Source organism: Oncorhynchus nerka, linkage group LG17 (genome assembly GCF_034236695.1).
Source record: "Oncorhynchus nerka isolate Pitt River linkage group LG17, Oner_Uvic_2.0, whole genome shotgun sequence".
In the NCBI taxonomy this organism is placed as follows: Eukaryota; Metazoa; Chordata; class Actinopteri; order Salmoniformes; family Salmonidae; genus Oncorhynchus; species Oncorhynchus nerka.
In genome coordinates, this window is record NC_088412.1 from 6,487,968 (window position 1) to 6,509,229 (window position 21,262).

Here is a 21,262-nt window from a genome sequence, read left to right on the forward strand (position 1 = left end):
AGATGTTCAGGGGAATTACTGTCTCTGTTCCAAATGGTTCCCTATTCCCTACGTAGTGCACTACGGTGCTTCTGACCAGGTCTAAAGTAGTGTTCTACGTAGGGAATAGGGTGTAGATTTATTACAATATCATGCTTTAGTGTTTGGCACAACAATATATTAGATCTCCACCCCCCCACTTCCTGTCTGTCATCCCCCAGTTCTGTTAAGACTTCCTCTCATTGAACTGGGACTCATTCTGAATGGTCACTTTGTATTGATAGTCCATACTGGTCTTTACTATGGTTCTACATACAGTACCTGTATTGATAGTCCATACTAGTCTTTACTATGGTTCTACATACAGTACCTGTATTGATAGTCCATACTGGTCTTTACTATGGTTCTACATACAGTATTTGTATTGATAGTCCATACTAGTCTTTACTATGGTTCTACATACAGTATTTGTATTGATAGTCCATACGGGTCTTTACTATGGTTCTACATACAGTACCTGTATTGATAGTCCATACTGGTCTTTACTATGGTTCTACATACAGTATTTGTATTGATAGTCCATACTAGTCTTTACTATGGTTCTACATACAGTACCTGTATTGATAGTCCATACTGGTCTTTACTATGGTTCAACATACAGTACCTGTATTGTACCTGTGAAAGAGGAGAGGTAATGGTTGTACTCCCCCATGGAGTGATGATAGAGGGATGTGAAAGAGGAGAGAGGTAATGGTTGTACTCCCCCATGGAGTGATGATAGAGGGATGTGAAAGAGGAGAGGTAATGGTTGTACTCCCCCATGGAGTGATGATAGAGGGATGTGAAAGAGGAGAGAGGTAATGGTTGTACTCCCCCATGGAGTGATGATAGAGGGATGTGAAAGAGGAGAGAGGTAATGGTTGTACTCCCCATGGAGTGATGATAGAGGGATGTGAAAGAGGAGAGAGGTAATGGTTGTACTCCCCATGGAGTGATGATAGAGGGATGTGAAAGAGGAGAGAGGTAATGGTTGTAAACCCCATGGAGTGATGATAGAGGGATGTGAAAGAGGAGAGAGGTAATGGTTGTACTCCCCCATGGAGTGATGATAGAGGGATGTGAAAGAGGAGAGAGGTAATGGTTGTACTCCCCCATGGAGTGATGATAGAGGGATGTGAAAGAGGAGAGAGGTAATGGTTGTACTCCCCCATGGAGTGATGATAGAGGGATGTGAAAGAGGAGAGAGGTAATGGTTGTACTCCCCATGGAGTGATGATAGAGGGATGTGAAAGAGGAGAGGTAATGGTTGTACTCCCCATGGAGTGATGATAGAGGGATGTGAAAGAGGAGAGAGGTAATGGTTGTACTCCCCATGGAGTGATGATAGAGGGATGTGAAAGAGGAGAGAGGTAATGGTTGTACTCCCCATGGAGTGATGATAGAGGGATGTGAAAGAGGAGAGAGGTAATGGTTGTACTCCCCCATGGAGTGATGATAGAGGGATGTGAAAGAGGAGAGAGGTAATGGTGTGCAAAATCCACTTTTATGCTGATGATACTGTTATTTATTGTTGTGCCTCGTCTCTTACAAAAGCTTTCCAGAACTTGCTGCTTTTTATACTGTTCAACATACCTTGTGTCAATTGAAGCTTATCCTCAAAACTGACAAAACTAAAATAATGGTGTTTTCTAAAGCAAGAAATAGACCTCTGTACCCTTCACCTATTACTACCTGTCAGGGCAATGAGATTGTTTAACCAGGCAAATAAAAAAAAACTTCCAGGCTTTCATTTACATGCACTGTAATATAACTGAAGAGGAAACATTTATGTTAACCTGAATTCTAATTCTAATAGTCTGTTGATCAAAACATAATGAACATCCTCTGTTGTCTGTCTAGAAACGGTGCTGTTAAAGACACTGCTTGTGTTTTGTCATCAGAGAAAAGTTCAAACCAGGTGTATTCAGCCCCCTGGATGTTGCATCTGCATCGCTTGTAAATAACCAAACAATCATTTATACAGTCAAACGTTTGGACATACTGGTCGAGGAAATTCTAATCAAGTAAGGGAGAAGAGACTTTCAATTTCTTCAAACAATCTACCTTTAATATTGATTAATTATTGCAATAATGGAGCTGGTCAACGACTTCCCGTAGGTGATCAATAATGGAGCTGGTCAACGACTTCCCGTAGGTGATCAATAATAGAGCTGGTCAACGACTTCCCGAAGGTGATCAATAATGGAGCTGGTCAACGACTTCCCGTAGGTGATCAATAATAGAGCTGGTCAACGACCTCCCGCAGGTGATCAATAATAGAGCTGGTCAACGACCTCCCGTAGGTGATCAATAATAGAGCTGGTCAACGACCTCCCGTAGGTGATCAATAATGGAGCTGGTCAACGACCTCCCGTAGGTGATCAATAATAGAGCTGGTCAACGACTTCCCGTAGGTGATCAATAACGGAGCTGGTCAACGACCTCCCGTAGGTGATCAATAATGGAGCTGGTCAACGACCTCCCGTAGGTGATCAATAATAGAGCTGGTCAACGACTTCCCGTAGGTGATCAATAATAGAGCTGGTCAACGACTTCCCGTAGGTGATCAATAATGGAGCTGGTCAACGACTTCCCGCAGGTGATCAATAATAGAGCTGGTCAACGACCTCCCGCAGGTGATCAATAATAGAGCTGGTCAACGACCTCCCGTAGGTGATCAATAATAGAGCTGGTCAACGACCTCCCGCAGGTGATCAATAATAGAGCTGGTCAACGACTTCCCGTAGGTGATCAATAATGGAGCTGGTCAACGACTTCCCGTAGGTGATCAATAATGGAGCTGGTCAACGACTTCCCGTAGGTGATCAATAATAGAGCTGGTCAACGACCTCCCGTAGGTGATCAATAATGGAGCTGGTCAACGACCTCCCGTAGGTGATCAATAATAGAGCTGGTCAACGACCTCCTGCAGGTGATCAATAATAGAGCTGGTCAACGACTTCCCGTAGGTGATCAATAATAGAGCTGGTCAACGACCTCCCGTAGGTGATCAATAATGGAGCTGGTCAACGACCTCCTGCAGGTGATCAATAACGGAGCTGGTCAACGACCTCCCGTAGGTGATCAATAATGGAGCTGGTCAACGACCTCCCGTAGGTGATCAATAACGGAGCTGGTCAACGACCTCCCGTAGGTGATCAATAATGGAGCTGGTCAACGACCTCCTGCAGGTGATCAATAATGGAGCTGGTCAACGACCTCCCGTAGGTGATCATTGAGAGCCCAATAATACAGCAAACACAAAACAGTTTATTCATGGTTGGCTCCACCCCTCCCTGTCAGATGGGAGCATCATATTCTACCTTGTTTCCTTCTTGTGGTTATGTGTATCGGGTCTGTGAGGTCATAGCGCACAAACAAGTGATAACGACAGTTCTGTTATTCCTTTCTCTACCAAGCTAGCCTCTGTTCTCTTCATATCTCCACACAGATGTGCACTTGGAAGATACGAAAAGGACAGGATGGTCTGAAGAACTGTGGTCTCTTCTCAGAGGCTCTTTGTCTTATGCCGTGTGACCAAGTTACTCAGAAGCAAAGATGATTGGAAACCACACAGGTCTATTCTGTTCCTCAAGTTTCTCTATTCGATGTACTTGACCACAGTTTAACCACATACCTAGACCAGCTGCGGGGAGAGAACGCGGAAGGGAGGAACCAACCCTGAGGAGGGGAAGTGGTTAAGCTATAGTTTCACTCCTCCATATGTGCACAGCAATATGCCTTATTTATTCCTTTAAGCAGAGAGCTCGTTACCATCGCTAAACTCCTGTGCTAAACTCCTGTGCTAAACTCCTGTGCTAAACTCCTGTGCTAAACTCCTATACTAAGCTCCTATGCTAAGCTCCTATGCTAAGCTCCTATGCTAAGCTCCTATGCTAAGCTCCTATGCTAAACTCCTATGCTAAACTCCTATGCTAAACTCCTATGCTAAGCTCCTATGCTAAGCTCCTATGCTAAGCTCCTATGCTAAGCTCCTATGCTAAGCTCCTATACTAAACTCCTAAACTCCTATACTAAGCTCCTATGCTAAGCTCCTATGCTAAGCTCCTATGCTAAGCTCCTATGCTAAACTCCTATGCTAAACTCCTATGCTAAACTCCTATGCTAAACTCCTATGCTAAACTCCTATGCTAAGCTCCTATGCTAAGCTCCTATGCTAAACTCCTATGCTAAACTCCTATGCTAAACTCCTATGCTAAACTCCTATGCTAAACTCCTATGCTAAGCTCCTATGCTAAACTCCTATACTAAACTCCTATATTAGGCTCCTATACTAAACTCCTATATTAGGCTCCTATACTAAACTCCTATACTAAACTCCTATATTAGGCTCCTATACTAAACTCCTATATTAGGCTCCTATACTAAACTCCTATATTAGGCTCCTATACTAAACTCCTATACTAAACTCCTATACTAAACTCCTATACTAAACTCCTATATTAGGCTCCTATACTAAACTCCTATACTAAACTCCTAAACTCCTATACTAAACTCCTATACTAAACTCCTAAACTCCTATACTAAACTCCTATACTAAACTCCTATATTAGGCTCCTATACTAAACTCCTATATTAGGCTCCTATACTAAACTCCTATACTAAACTCCTAAACTCCTATACTAAACTCCTAAACTCCTATACTAAACTCCTATACTAAACTCCTATACTAAACTCCTATACTAAACTCCTATACTAAACTCCTAAACTCCTATACTAAACTCCTATACTCCTATACTAAACTCCTATACTAAACTCCTAAACTCCTATACTAAACTCCTAAACTAAACTCCTATACTCCTATACTAAACTCCTATACTAAACTCCTAAACTCCTATACTAAACTCCTAAACTCCTATACTAAACTCCTAAACTCCTATACTAAACTCCTAAACTCCTATACTAAACTCCTATACTAAACTCCTAAACTCCTATACTAAACTCCTATACTAAACTCCTATACTAAACTCCTAAACTCCTATACTAAACTCCTATATTAGGCTCCTATACTAAACTCCTATATTAGGCTCCTAAACTCCTATACTAAACTCCTATACTCCTATACTAAACTCCTATACTAAACTCCTATACTAAACTCCTATACTAAACTCCTAAACTCCTATACTAAACTCCTATACTAAACTCCTATACTAAACTCCTATATTAGGCTCCTATACTAAACTCCTATATTAGGCTCCTATACTAAACTCCTATACTAAACTCCTAAACTCCTATACTAAACTCCTAAACTCCTATACTAAACTCCTATACTAAACTCCTATACTAAACTCCTATACTAAACTCCTATACTAAACTCCTATACTAAACTCCTAAACTCCTATACTAAACTCCTATACTAAACTCCTATATTAGGCTCCTATACTAAACTCCTATACTAAACTCCTAAACTCCTATACTAAACTCCTATACTAAACTCCTAAACTCCTATACTAAACTCCTATACTAAACTCCTAAACTCCTATACTAAACTCCTATACTAAACTCCTATACTAAACTCCTATACTAAACTCCTAAACTCCTATACTAAACTCCTAAACTCCTATACTAAACTCCTAAACTCCTATACTAAACTCCTAAACTCCTATACTAAACTCCTAAACTCCTATACTAAACTCCTATACTAAACTCCTAAACTCCTATACTAAACTCCTATCCTAAACTCCTATACTAAACTCCTATATTAGGCTCCTATACTAAACTCCTATACTAAACTCCTATATTAGGCTCCTATACTAAACTCCTATACTAAACTCCTATACTAAACTCCTATACTAAACTCCTATATTAGGCTCCTATACTAAACTCCTATACTAAACTCCTATACTAAACTCCTATACTAAACTCCTATACTAAACTCCTATACTAAGCTCCTATACTAAACTCCTATACTAAACTCCTATACTAAACTCCTATATTAGGCTCCTATACTAAACTCCTATACTAAACTCCTATACTAAACTCCTATACTAAGCTCCTATACTAAACTCCTAAACTAAACTCCTATACTAAACTCCTATACTAAACTCCTATACTAAACTCCTATATTAGGCTCCTATACTAAACTCCTATACTAAACTCCTATACTAAACTCCTATACTAAACTCCTAAACTAAACTCCTATACTAAACTCCTATACTAAACTCCTAAACTAAACTCCTATATTAGGCTCCTATACTAAACTCCTATACTAAACTCCTAAACTAAACTCCTATACTAAACTCCTATATTAGGCTCCTATACTAAACTCCTATACTAAACTCCTATATTAGGCTCCTATACTAAACTCCTATACTAAACTCCTATATTAGGCTCCTATACTAAACTCCTATACTAAACTCCTATACTAAACTCCTATATTAGGCTCCTATACTAAACTCCTATACTAAACTCCTATATTAGGCTCCTATACTAAACTCCTATACTAAACTCCTATATTAGGCTCCTATACTAAACTCCTATACTAAACTCCTATACTAAACTCCTAAACTAAACTCCTATATTAGGCTCCTATACTAAACTCCTATACTAAACTCCTAAACTAAACTCCTATACTAAACTCCTATATTAGGCTCCTATACTAAACTCCTATACTAAACTCCTATATTAGGCTCCTATACTAAACTCCTATATTAGGCTCCTATACTAAACTCCTATACTAAACTCCTATATTAGGCTCCTATACTAAACTCCTATACTAAACTCCTATACTAAACTCCTATACTAAACTCCTATACTAAACTCCTATACTAAACTCCTATACTAAACTCCTATACTAAACTCCTAAACTAAACTCCTATACTAAACTGAACATAGTCTATAGCATCTAATAGGTCAAGGGAAAAGGGTGGCTACCTTGAAGAATCTATAATATAAAACATATTTTAATTTGATTAACACTTGTTTGGTTACGACATGATTCCATATGTGTTATTTCATAGTTTTGATGTCTCCACTATTATTCTACAATGTAGAAAATAGTTGTTTTTTATTGAATGAGTAGGTGTGTCCCAACCTTTTGACTGGTAGTGTACACTACCGTTCAAACGTTTGGGGTCACTTCAAAATTTCAAATTGGCCGTCTAGGCAGAGTTACACCGAAAAAGCCATATCTCAGACTGGCCAATAAAAGATTAAGATGGGCAAAAGAACAGACACTGGACAGAGGAACTCTGTACCGAGACTAATCACATTATTCCATGTATTTAAAAAAACAGTTGTTATTAATTGATCAATCGAGTCATTCTGTACTTTTCATCTTTTTTTAATATTTATTTAAAAAACCATTCTGTCAGATTCATCATCCCTTCTGTGTAGCCAGATGAAACTTCCTGCTGAACAGCCAATCACATCAAAGTGCTCCATGCTGCCTGGTGTGCTCTCTCGGGAAGTCATCCCTACGAGCAAAAGACATGAAAAAACATATCGTTGTTTACTTTGCTCAATGGGATCCTTCCAAATGTCCTTTTGACGATCTTGAGTGAAGCCTGGGTGTCCAAGACAACCGCTGTGGATCCCTGGTTGGTGGTGATCACGGGTCAGTGCTGTTTCACTGGGTGTCCAAGGCAACCGCTGTGGATCCCTGGTTGGTGGTGATCACGGGTCAGTGCTGTTTCACTGGGTGTCCAAGACAACCGCTGTGGATCCCTGGTTGGTGGTGATCACGGGTCAGTGCTGTTTCACTGGGTGTCCAAGGCAACCGCTGTGGATCCCTGGTTGGTGGTGATCACGGGTCAGTGCTGTTTCACTGGGTGTCCAAGGCAACCGCTGTGGATCCCTGGTTGGTGGTGATCACGGGTCAGTGCTGTTTCACTGGGTGTCCAAGGCAACCGCTGTGGATCCCTGGTTGGTGGTGATCACGGGTCAGTGCTGTTTCACTGGGTGTCCAAGGCAACCGCTGTGGATCCCTGGTTGGTGGTGATCACGGGTCAGTGCTGTTTCACTGGGTGTCCAAGGCAACCGCTGTGGATCCCTGGTTGGTGGTGATCACGGGTCAATGCTGTTTCACTGGGTGTCCAAGGCAACCGCTGTGGATCCCTGGTTGGTGGTGATCACGGGTCAGTGCTGTTTCACTGGGTGTCCAAGACAACCGCTGTGGAGCTCTGGTTGGTGGTGATCACGGGTCAGTGCTGTTTCACTGGGTGTCCAAGACAACCGCTGTGGATCCCTGGTTGGTGGTGATCACGGGTCAGTGCTGTTTCACTGGGTGTCCAAGGCAACCGCTGTGGATCCCTGGTTGGTGGTGATCACGGGTCAGTGCTGTTTCACTGGGTGTCCAAGGCAACCGCTGTGGAGCCCTGGTTGGTGGTGATCACGGGTCAGTGCTGTTTCACTGGGTGTCCAAGACAACCGCTGTGGAGCCCTGGTTGGTGGTGATCATAGGGTCAATGCTGTTTCATATTGACGTTGCCACAGGATCCTGGATGGTACTTCCTGAATGAGAAGAATCAGAGGGGGTTGGTTTGGTTGGAAATGTCATTACATGTTAACAGCTGTAACATTGTCTGAATAGTGATGAATACCTAGTGCTGTACAGGACTTACAACACATTGAGATGGTACTGAAGCTTTGAGATGTGAAGATATGGCTGTTACTGCAGTGGTGTGGAGGTGCATTGTGGGACTTGGTGGACTGACAGAGTTGGTGGGATGAGATGGAGGAGTCTGGAGGTCAAAACAGGATGAACAAACAAAACAAGAAAAACATCAGAAATACTGATTTATTACCAACTGTTAAACTCTAAAATATATGTCTGGAAACTTTAGACACAGTTTGTTATGATAAAAAAAAGATTTACAACTGGGTTCTCTGGATTAGACTGAATAAAAGTATGGTTGACACCAATGTAATGGGTTAAGAAGTTGTGTTCCTTGTTGGCAGTGGAAGCTGGAACACACAATCACCCCAATCAGAACACCTACAGAACATTCTGCTGTTTGTAAATCAACTTCCTCTAGATCTGGAAGCTGGAACACACAATCACCCCAATCAGAACACCTACAGAACATTCTGCTGTTTGTAAATCAACTTCCTCTAGATCTGGAAGCTGGAACACACAATCACCCCAATCAGAACACCTACAGAACATTCTGCTGTTTGTAAATCAACTTCCTCTAGATCTGGAAGCTGGAACACACAATCACCCCAATCAGAACACCTACAGAACATTCTGCTGTTTGTAAATCAACTTCCTCTAGATCTGGAAGCTGGAACACACAATCACCCCAATCAGAACACCTACAGAACATTCTGCTGTTTGTAAATCAACTTCCTCTAGATCTGGAAGCTGGAACACACAATCACCCCAATCAGAACACCTACAGAACATTCTGCTGTTTGTAAATCAACTTCCTCTAGATGTAGGATATGTGTTCAGTGTAACAGAGGTAATATCACGTTGACATCACTGGAGAAGAATCTGTACTTACCTGATCTGTGACCTCGCCTGGCTCCTCCCAGAAGGAGGTGGAGCAACGTGGGGGATAATGGGGGATGGGTGATACCAGCCGCTCAACAACAGACCAACAGGCAGTTCTGGGAAACAGAAGGACATTTCTGAGAAGTCACACCCCTACCTTTGTCTTGACGTATCAATTATTGTTTGGTTATGTGCAAGCTATGGCATATAAATGCAGCATTCAGTGGGGTGAATGAACTCTGTTTGAGCTTTTCTCTGCATTCGTTTGAGGTCATCTGTTTACAACCTAACACCTTGCTTCAATGTATTGACTTTAATGTCTAAATGTTTTGATTCATCTTCACAATTAGAATGAAATGAACCTTGTTTTCACATTAAACATCAAGAAAAGGTTCTAATCTTCCATCACATGATGATAAACACAAGCAGTATCTGTAACAGCACCGTTTCTAGACAGACGACAGAGGAGGTTCATGATAATAAACACAAGCAGTATCTGTAACAGCACCGTTTCTAGACAGACAACAGAGGAGGTTCATGATAATAAACACAAGCAGTATCTGTAACAGCACCGTTTCTAGACAGACAACAGAGGAGGTTCATGATGATAAACACAAGCAGTATCTGTAACAGCACCGTTTCTAGACAGACGACAGAGGAGGTTCATGATGATAAACACAAGCAGTATCTGTAACAGCACCGTTTCTAGACAGACAACAGAGGAGGTTCATGATGATAAACACAAGCAGTATCTGTAACAGCACAGACAGACCAGAGGAGGTTCATGATAATTTCTAGACAGACAACAGAGGAGGTTCATGATGATAAACACAAGCAGTATCTGTAACAGCACCGTTTCTAGACAGACAACAGAGGAGGTTCATGATGATAAACACAAGCAGAACAATGGTTCATTGGATCAGTCTTAAACTTTGCAAATACACTGCTGCCATTTAATGGCCAAAGTCTAAATAGTCTCAAACCTGAAATATTACATTATGGCCCATCTCTTGTATTTCAAAGATGGGAAGAAAAAACATATTTTTTGTTTGTATTTATCTTTTACCAAATCTAATGTGTTATATTCTCCTACATTCATTTCACATTTCCACAAACCTCAGAACGTCATTTTAAATGCTATCAAGGAAATGTGTATCCCTACTTCAGGTCCTGAGCTACCCGCAGTTAGATTTGGAAATGTCCTTAAGGCAACTACAAGATTGAAGTCAGACTACAAGTTAATGTTCATGATGTCACTGTCTACAGACATGTGGATAAATGTAGTCTTGTCATCTTTTATTGTTTACTACACTACCGTACTCACCCTGTTTACTACACTACCGTACTCACCCTGTTTACTACACTACAGTACTCACTCTGTTTAGCACAGTACCGTACTCACCCTGTTTACTACACTACCGTACTCACCCTGTTTACTACACTACCGTACTCACTGTTTACTACACTACCGTACTCACCCTGTTTAGCACAGTACCGTACTCACCCTGTTTACTACACTACAGTACTCACCCTGTTTACTACACTACCGTACTCACCCTGTTTACTACACTACCGTACTCACCCTGTTTAGCACAGTACCGTACTCACCCTGTTTACTACACTACAGTACTCACCCTGTTTACTACACTACAGTACTCACCCTGTTTACTACACTACAGTACTCACCCTGTTTACTACACTACAGTACTCACCCTGTTTACTACACTACAGTACTCACCCTGTTTACTACACTACAGTACTCACCCTGTTTACTACACTACAGTACTCACCCTGTGTACTACACTACAGTACTCACCCTGTGTACTACACTACAGTACTCACCCTGTGTACTACACTACAGTACTCACTCTGTGTACTACACTACAGTACTCACTCTGTGTACTACACTACAGTACTCACTCTGTGTACTACACTACAGTACTCACTCTGTGTACTACACTACAGTACTCACTCTGTGTACTACACTACAGTACTCACTCTGTGTACTACACTACAGTACTCACTCTGTGTACTACACTACAGTACTCACTCTGTGTACTACACTACAGTACTCACTCTGTGTACTACACTACAGTACTCACTCTGTGTACTACACTACAGTACTCACTCTGTGTACTACACTACAGTACTCACTCTGTGTACTACACTACAGTACTCACTCTGTGTACTACACTACAGTACTCACTCTGTGTACTACACTACAGTACTCACTCTGTGTACTACACTACAGTACTCACTCTGTGTACTACACTACAGTACTCACTCTGTGTACTACACTACAGTACTCACTCTGTGTACTACACTACAGTACTCACTCTGTGTACTACACTACAGTACTCACTCTGTGTACTACACTACAGTACTCACTCTGTGTACTACACTACAGTACTCACTCTGTGTACTACACTACAGTACTCACTCTGTGTACTACAATACAGTACTCACTCTGTGTACTACAATACAGTACTCACTCTGTGTACTACAATACAGTACTCACTCTGTGTACTACAATACAGTACTCACTCTGTGTACTACAATACAGTACTCACTCTGTGTACTACAATACAGTACTCACTCTGTGTACTACACTACAGTACTCACTCTGTGTACTACACTACAGTACTCACTCTGTGTACTACACTACAGTACTCACTCTGTTTACTACACTACTCACTCTGTTTACTACACTACAGTACTCTGTTTACTACACTACAGTACTCACTCTGTTTACTACACTACAGTACTCACTCTGTGTACTACACAACAGTACTCACTCTGTGTACTACACTACAGTACTCACTCTGTTTACTACACTACAGTACTCACTCTGTGTACTACACTACACTACTCACTCTGTGTACTACACAACAGTACTCACTCTGTGTACTACACTACAGTACTCACTCTGTGTACTACACTACAGTACTCACTCTGTGTACTACACTACAGTACTCACTCTGTTTACTACACTACAGTACTCACTCTGTTTAGCACACTACAGTACTCACTCTGTGTACTACACTACAGTACTCACTCTGTGTACTACACAACAGTACTCACTCTGTGTACTACACAACAGTACTCACTCTGTGTACTACACAACAGTACTCACTCTGTGTACTACACAACAGTACTCACTCTGTGTACTACACAACAGTACTCACTCTGTGTACTACACAACAGTACTCACTCTGTGTACTACACAACAGTACTCACTCTGTGTACTACACAACAGTACTCACTCTGTGTACTACACAACAGTACTCTGTTAGCTACACTACCGTACTCACTCTGTTTTTGCACATGGCCTCACATGTGAATCCTTAAAGAGATGGGTGGGGTCGATACTGAATGGGGGTAGACAAAGAAGAGCTCTCCAGTTGGTGGAACAAAACATTCAAGGCCCATTACCTCAAAAGTGGGGTTACAAGTTTATCAACTTTCACAGCAGAATGACTTTCCCATTGTTCCTCAACTGTAGTGTATGATACACCATTTTCTATCTCTGAGTCTCTACTTATATCCAATGTAAAAAAACAATTTAAAATATTGATACATAAGATGGAATAGAGCCGGAAGGTCACAGTTGTCATCTCATTGTTACTTAGGGAGCTCGGTCTATTATATAGAGAGTGGGTGAGTTCTCTCCTGGGTAGTTGCAAAACACTTCCAACATTCTTTGAAAACCCGGTTGGAAGATTCATGGAATCAGGAGGGAATAAGATCACTTTTTGGCGCCAACCTGTTACTCATTGACACTTTTTTGATATTTTTATACGGGGAAATAAAAACAAAAAGTGAAGTTTGAAATGAGTGGGCTAATCCCCCTTTAGCCCCCTCGTGGCTCCAGGACCGATTCAGATCTAGTACGATTGAGGCAAAAATAGCAGCTTTAGCCAACTTTTTTGGCTAGCTCTGGCTCTAACAGTACACCAACTGTGGAAAGCCAGCCAAGTTCATTTACTTCTGTTCAAATTAAAGGCTACAAAACATTTCCATACACACAACGGCTGTTAGATCGCAATATGATGCTGCTATTGTCACAGCACTAATTACATCATCAGCAGACACTCTTATCCAGACCTCGGGTTAAGTGTCTTGTTCAAGGGCACATTGGCAGACTTTTCACATCATTTGTTCGGGGATTAGATCCAGAGACCTTTCGTTTACTGTCCCAACGCTCTAGGTTACCTGCTGCCCCATCTGACAGAAAGCTAGAGGCTAAGGCTGGATGCTAGACCTGAACTGGCTGTGGTAGCTACTAGCTAGCTAGTTTATTCACCTCATTCGAGAAGGGATGAAACATTAGCTAACGTTAAATGTCAGTTTCACTACTAGCTCAATAGTGGGAATAAACACTAGTGTAGTTTTTTTTCTTCTGTTGAGTCAATCAGTTACCTTGCCAGCTACATCAGTCAACTCAAGAGTAGCTGGTTTATGCTCTGCTTGCTTATACAGGAAAGTACGACTTTTGCTTGTGAGACTTTTGAATGTCGGTCAAAAGGGTAATAAAAGTATTATCGGAGTCATTTTTATTTTTGTACAGTGTCCTTCGCGACCATCTGCCGAATACCTGCCCTCGCTGTCATTAACAGAACTGTGGGAAAACAATGCCTGACAGGCGGGGGCAGGGGACACTGTCTACTGGTTGCTCCCGCTTCCCGATGACACAGCAGGTGGGAGGCTGCGGTAACATCATGTTCTAGCTAACCAGATAGCTTGCTAGTTAGCTAAACTTTTTGTTAGCTTGCTAGTTAGCTAATATTTTTGTTAGCTTGCTAGTAAGCAAGCACATGGTGTCACCCCTGCCTCCCTACTGCTGTGTACCGGAGAAACCGTGCCCAACAGGCGGGGATGAAGGACACTGTCTATCAATTAAATGTGTGAAATGCATTCAGTCGGTATCTGGTGTTCACCTGGGACTTTTTCTTACTGGTATGTTAACACATTTTGCAGGTCAAAACTCCATCCAACCAAAACCGGCTGAAATGTCAGACAGCTGTTACACTAAAGGGGCATTATCATTTTTGCAATTTTACAGTATTATTCCAACATCATAGTGTGAAAATATATATCAAAATGCAGCAGAATCACATTTACCTGTCACGGCCGTCGTTAAAGGAAGACAAAGGTGCAGCGTGGTGAGCATACATTTTCCTTTTTATTTGAGTAAATAAACTAAAAACCAATCATGAAGCTTACAGGGCAAAGTCCCACTAACAAAAGTCAACGTCCCACAATGACACAAGGGAAAAAGGCTGCCTAAGTATGATTCCCAATCAGAGACAAAGATGGACAGCTGTCCCTGATTGAGAACCATTCCAGGCCAAAACATAGAAATACCCAAACCTAGAAAAAAGAACATAGAATGCCCATCCAAATCACACCCTGACCAAACCAAAATGAGACATAAAAAGGCTCTAAGGTCAGGGCGTGACAACCTGGGCCTTAAAACATTCTGCACTTGAAATTGGGGCAAATGCTTATTAAATTAGAAAAAATGTATACTGTATTAAAATGGGGGGAAATTACATTACTTATGTTATTACATTATGAGATAACAGTAGTTTTTGGTTATTACATTATAATTTGCAGTATGCCTGTCGGACCCTTCACTCCTAGTGCCACTGACAAGGGGCCAATGTGTCACTAGAGGCAGGACTGATAAAACACTAATGACTGTCTCATGCTGAAAGTCCAAGTCAATATCATGCATTTACTGCTCAAGTTACTCCATATACTTTGACTAGTCTAGTCATTCCATAAATGTTGTTGGGTATTGTACCTTGACCAATCAAATTCATAAATGTTGTTGGGTATTGTACCTTGACCAATCAAATTCATAAATGTTGTTGGGTATTGTACCTTGACCAATCAAATTCATAAATGTTGTTGGGTATTGTACCTTGACCAATCAAATTCATAAATGTTGTTGGGTATTGTACCTTGACCAATCAAATTCATAAATGTTGTTGGGTATTGTACCTTGACCAATCAAATTCATAAATGTTGTTGGGTATTGTACCTTGACCAATCAAATTCATAAATGTTGTTGGGGTATTGTACCTTGACCAATCAAATTCATAAATGTTGTTGGGTATTGTACCTTGACCAATCAAATTCACCTTGACCAATCAAATTCATAAATGTTGTTGGGTATTGTACCTTGACCAATCAAATTCATAAATGTTGTTGGGTATTGTACCTTGACCAATCAAATTCATAAATGTTGTTGGGTATTGTACCTTGACCAATCAAATTCATAAATGTTGTTGGGTATTGTACCTTGACCAATCAAATTCATACATGTTGTTGGGTATTGTACCTTGACCAATCAAATTCATAAATGTTGTTGGGTATTGTACCTTGACCAATCAAATTCATAAATGTTGTTGGGTATTGTACCTTGACCAAAACATGTTGTTGGGTATTGTACCTTGACCAATCAAATTCATAAATGTTGTTGGGTATTGTACCTTGACCAATCAAATTCATAAATGTTGTTTGTACCTTGACCAATCAAATTCATATGTTGTTGGTATTGTACCTTGACCAATCAAGATGTCTTACCATGTATTAAAACAACAGTTTGGTGTGTTATTAACTGATCAATCAAGTCATTCTGTACATTTCACCTTTTTTATGATGTGATGTGAAGATGTGGCTGTTACTGCAGTGGCCTGGTGGACTGACAGGGTTGGTGGGATGAGATGGTACTGAAGCTACGTGATGTGAAGATATGGCTGTTACTGCAGTGGCCTGGTGGACTGACAGGGTTGGTGGGATGAGATGGTACTGAAGCTACGTGATGTGAAGATATGGCTGTTACTGCAGTGGTGTGGAGGTGCATTGTGGGACTTGGTGGACTGACAGAGTTGGTGGGATGAGATGGAGGAGTCTGGAGGTCAAAACAGGATGAACAAACAAAACAAGAAAAACATCAGAAATACTGATTTATTACCAACTGTTAAACTCTAAAATATATGTCTGGAAACTTTAGACACAGTTTGTTATGATAAAAAAAAGATTTACAACTGGGTTCTCTGGATTAGACTGAATAAAAGTATGGTTGACACCAATGTAATGGGTTAAGAAGTTGTGTTCCTTGTTGGCAGTGGAAGCATCAGAACACCTACAGAACATTCTGCTGTTTGTAAATCAACTTCCTCTAGATCTGGAAGCTGGAACACACAATCACCCCAATCAGAACACCTACAGAACATTCTGCTGTTTGTAAATCAACTTCCTCTAGATCTGGAAGCTGGAACACACAATCACCCCAATCAGAACACCTACAGAACATTCTGCTGTTTGTAAATCAACTTCCTCTAGATCTGGAAGCTGGAACACACAATCACCCCAATCAGAACACCTACAGAACATTCTGCTGTTTGTAAATCAACTTCCTCTAGATGTAGGATATGTGTTCAGTGTAACAGAGGTAATATCACGTTGACATCACTGGAGAAGAATCTGTACTTACCTGATCTGTGGCTCCGCCTGGCTCCTCCCACAAGGAGGTGGAGCAACGTGGGGGATAATGGGGGAGGGGTGATACCAGCCGCTCAACAACAGACCAACAGGCAGTTCTGGGAAACAGAAGGACATTTCTGAGAAGTCACACCCCTACCTTTGTCTTGACGTATCAATTATTGTTTGGTTATGTGCAAGCTATGGCATATAAATGCAGCATTCAGTGGGGTGAATGAATGAGCTTTTCTCTGCATTCGTTTGAGGTCATCTGTTTACAACCTAACACCTTGCTTCAATGTATTGACTTTAATGCCTAAATGTTTTGATTCATCTTCACAATTAGAATGAAATGAACCTTGTTTTCACATTAAACATCAAGAAAAGGTTCTAATCTTCCATCACATGATGATAAACACAAGCAGTATCTGTAACAGCACCGTTTCTAGACAGACGACAGAGGAGGTTCATGATGATAAACACAAGCAGTATCTGTAACAGTATCTGTATCTAACAGCACCGTTTCTAGACAGACAACAGAGGAGGTTCATGATGATAAACACAAGCAGTATCTGTAACAGCACCGTTTCTAGACAGACAACAGAGGAGGTTCATGATGATAAACACAAGCAGTATCTGTAACAGCACCGTTTCTAGACAGACAACAGAGGAGGTTCATGATGATAAACACAAGCAGTATCTGTAACAGCACCGTTTCTAACAATGCTTGTGTTCCTGGCTCCAACAGGGCAGTAATATCTAACAATGCTTGTGTTCCTGGCTCCAACAGGGCAGTAATATCTAACAATGCTTGTGTTTCTGGCTCACAGAGGGCAAATCTAAAAAGTAAAATAAAATATTAGGACAAGCATTGATAGATATAGATATATATACTGTTTACTGTGATGTGATGCATAGACAATTTGGAGTACATCTGTAGTATATCTGAAGAATAGTATATGTACAGTAGTAGTTATATAGGACAGGCCTTGACTAGAATACAGTATATACATATGAAGTGGACAGTAGTAGTTAAATAGGACAGGCCTTGACTAGAATACAGTATATACATATGAAGTGGACAGTAGTAGTTATATAGGACAGGCCTTGACTAGAATACAGTATATACATATGAAGTGGACAGTAGTAGTTATATAGGACAGGCCTTGACTAGAATACAGTATATACATATGAAGTGGACAGTAGTAGTTATATAGGACAGGCCTTGACTAGAATACAGTATATACATATGAAGTGGACAGTAGTAGTTATATAGGACAGGCCTTGACTAGAATACAGTATATACATATGAAGTGGACAGTAGTAGTTATATAGGACAGGCCTTGACTAGAATACAGTATATACATATGAAGTAGACAGTAGTAGTTAAATAGGACAGGCCTTGACTAGAATACAGTATATACATATGAAGTGGACAGTAGTAGTTATATAGGACAGGCCTTGACTAGAATACAGTATATACATATGAAGTGGACAGTAGTAGTTATATAGGACAGGCCTTGACTAGAATACAGTATATACATATGAAGTGGACAGTAGTAGTTAAATAGGACAGGCCTTGACTAGAATACAGTATATACATATGAAGTGGACAGTAGTAGTTAAATAGGACAGGCCTTGACTAGAATACAGTATATACATATGAAGTAGACAGTAGTAGTTATATAGGACAGGACTTGACTAGAATACAGTATATACATATGAAGTGGACAGTAGTAGTTAAATAGGACAGGCCTTGACTAGAATACAGTATATACATATGAAGTAGACAGTAGTAGTTATATAGGACAGGACTTGACTAGAATACAGTATATACATATGAAGTGGACAGTAGTAGTTAAATAGGACAGGACTTGACTAGAATACAGTATATACATATGAAGTGGACAGTAGTAGTTATATAGGACAGGCCTTGACTAGAATACAGTATATACATATGAAGTGGACAGTAACTTCATACAAGAAAGAACCCAGTCATCATCAGAGGATTTGCAGTAACATGTATTATGTTCCAGTGGATGAGAGCAGAGGGTATGAATGTGGGGGGTGTTCATAGACACAACAAAGGCGTGCCGGTGTCCTGTCTGACCGACCGATGGTTTGTATGTCAAAGCTTCGCAACAATGTTGCTACTAATCCATGAGAACCATAACAGGCGCGGTGCCAAACGATAACAACCACGACCTCGAGCTGTCACGCCGATGATTGAGTTAAATACTTTATAAACTACACACGCTGAAAATAAACCAAACTTCTGCAGCATAGCACACACAGTCAAACTGTCGCGCCAAACAAGAGCTCCTCTCCAGAGAGCTGAAACAGCTGTGTTTATTTCCTCCTTCCTTACTGCTGATGCGCTCTCACAGTGCAGCGCACGTGAAGGCTCCGTGCAGGATTTCACCACAGCGCGAGCACATGGAAACTCACTCAAACACTGTCCCAAGTTCCCACGAGCTACAATAGGTACCCTAGTTAGCGAGCTTGGTGAAACTTGTTAACATAAATATTTATATTGTCCACATTGTAACAAACGTATGGTTGCATAACAGCACATTGTGTAACATTACCACGGTTTTATGTTGAAAAATTGCGGAGCCAAGGACAACATACGTTCCTAGATGAAGGTCAGGCAAGAGAGAACAATAAGGGTGAACAGAAATACAGAAACCCGCGATGGACCAAACCAAAATATACAACACTTTTACAATCAAGTGTATTTACCATATAGATATGAAAAAGTGTTTGTACACCAAAACATAACATTATCTATGTAGCTGTAATTAAATAAAAAAACACACTGAATTATTATTATTATCAAACTATTAACATCCCCTCTTGACCTATTTGATCTGGTCCTTGTGTGCAACTTGGTGCGTAATCTAGTGGAACAACATCACACTGCTACACATACATCATGAGAACAATGCAGTTTAAAGACATTCACCTTTGGATAAAAGTGTCCTATATCAGTCTACAAGGTTTTCATTGGAATCCATTAGGGAGTCACATGATGACTTGGGAACCTGTGAATAAACCTGCAATTCAAAATGGTTGGCTTGCAGTATGTTTGGCTTGGAGTCTTACATCAGCAGTTATCTATCTGCTGTGGTGATGACAGTAATACCCAGGATGTAGAACACAGTTATCTATCTGCTGTGGTGATGACAGTAATACACAGGATGTAGAACACAGTTATCTATCTGCTGTGGTGATGACAGTAATACCCAGGATGTAGAACACAGTTATCTATCTGCTGTGGTGATGGCAGTAATACCCAGGATGTAGAACACAGTTATCTCTCTGCTGTGGTGATGACAGTAATACCCAGGATGTAGAACACAGTTATCTATCTGCTGTGGTGATGGCAGTAATACCCAGGATGTAGAACACAGTTATCTAGCTGCTGTGGTGATGACAGTAATACCCAGGATGTAGAACACAGTTATCTAGCTGCTGTGGTGATGACAGTAATACCCAGGATGTAGAACACAGTTATCTAGCTGCTGTGGTGATGACAGTAATACCCAGGATGTAGAACACAGTTATCTATCTGCTGTGGTGATGACAGTAATACCCAGGATGTAGAACACAGTTATCTATCTGCTGTGGTGATGACAGTAATACCCAGGATGTAGAACACAGTTATCTAGCTGCTGTGGTGATGACAGTAATACCCAGGATGTAGAACACAGTTATCTATCTGCTGTGGTGATGACAGTAATACCCAGGATGTAGAACACAGTTATCTAGCTGCTGTGGTGATGACAGTAATACCCAGGATGAAGAACACAGTTATCTAGCTGCTGTGGTGATGACAGTAATACCCAGGATGTAGAACACAGTTATTCTACCACTATCAGATTAGAGCAAAAAGGGATACTAGACATCTACCACCCAAATACCACTATCAGATTAGTGCCATAAGGGATACTAGACATCTACCACCCAAATACCACTATCAGATTACAGCCATAAGGGAGACTAGACATCTACCACCCAAATACCACTATCAGATTAGAGCCATAAGGGAAACTAGACATCTACCACTACCAGATTAGAGTCATAAGGGAGACTAGACATCTACCACTACCATATTACAGCCATAAGGGAGACTAGACATCTACAACCCCACTACCACAATCAGATTAGAGCCATAAAGGAGACTAGACATCTACCACCCCATTACCACTATCAGATTAGAGCCATAAGGGAGACTAGACATCTACCACTACCAGATTAGAGCCATAAGGGACTCCAGACATGTATCAAATCTGA

At 40.8% G+C, this 21,262-nt stretch overlaps 1 protein-coding gene across 1 annotated transcript in view; it reads left to right on the top strand.

Moving 5' to 3' along the window:
- The window catches only part of LOC135561380 (E3 ubiquitin/ISG15 ligase TRIM25-like), a 426,185-nt gene that overhangs the window by 203,618 nt on the left and 201,305 nt on the right, over window positions 1-21,262 (top strand). The window lies entirely within an intron of this gene.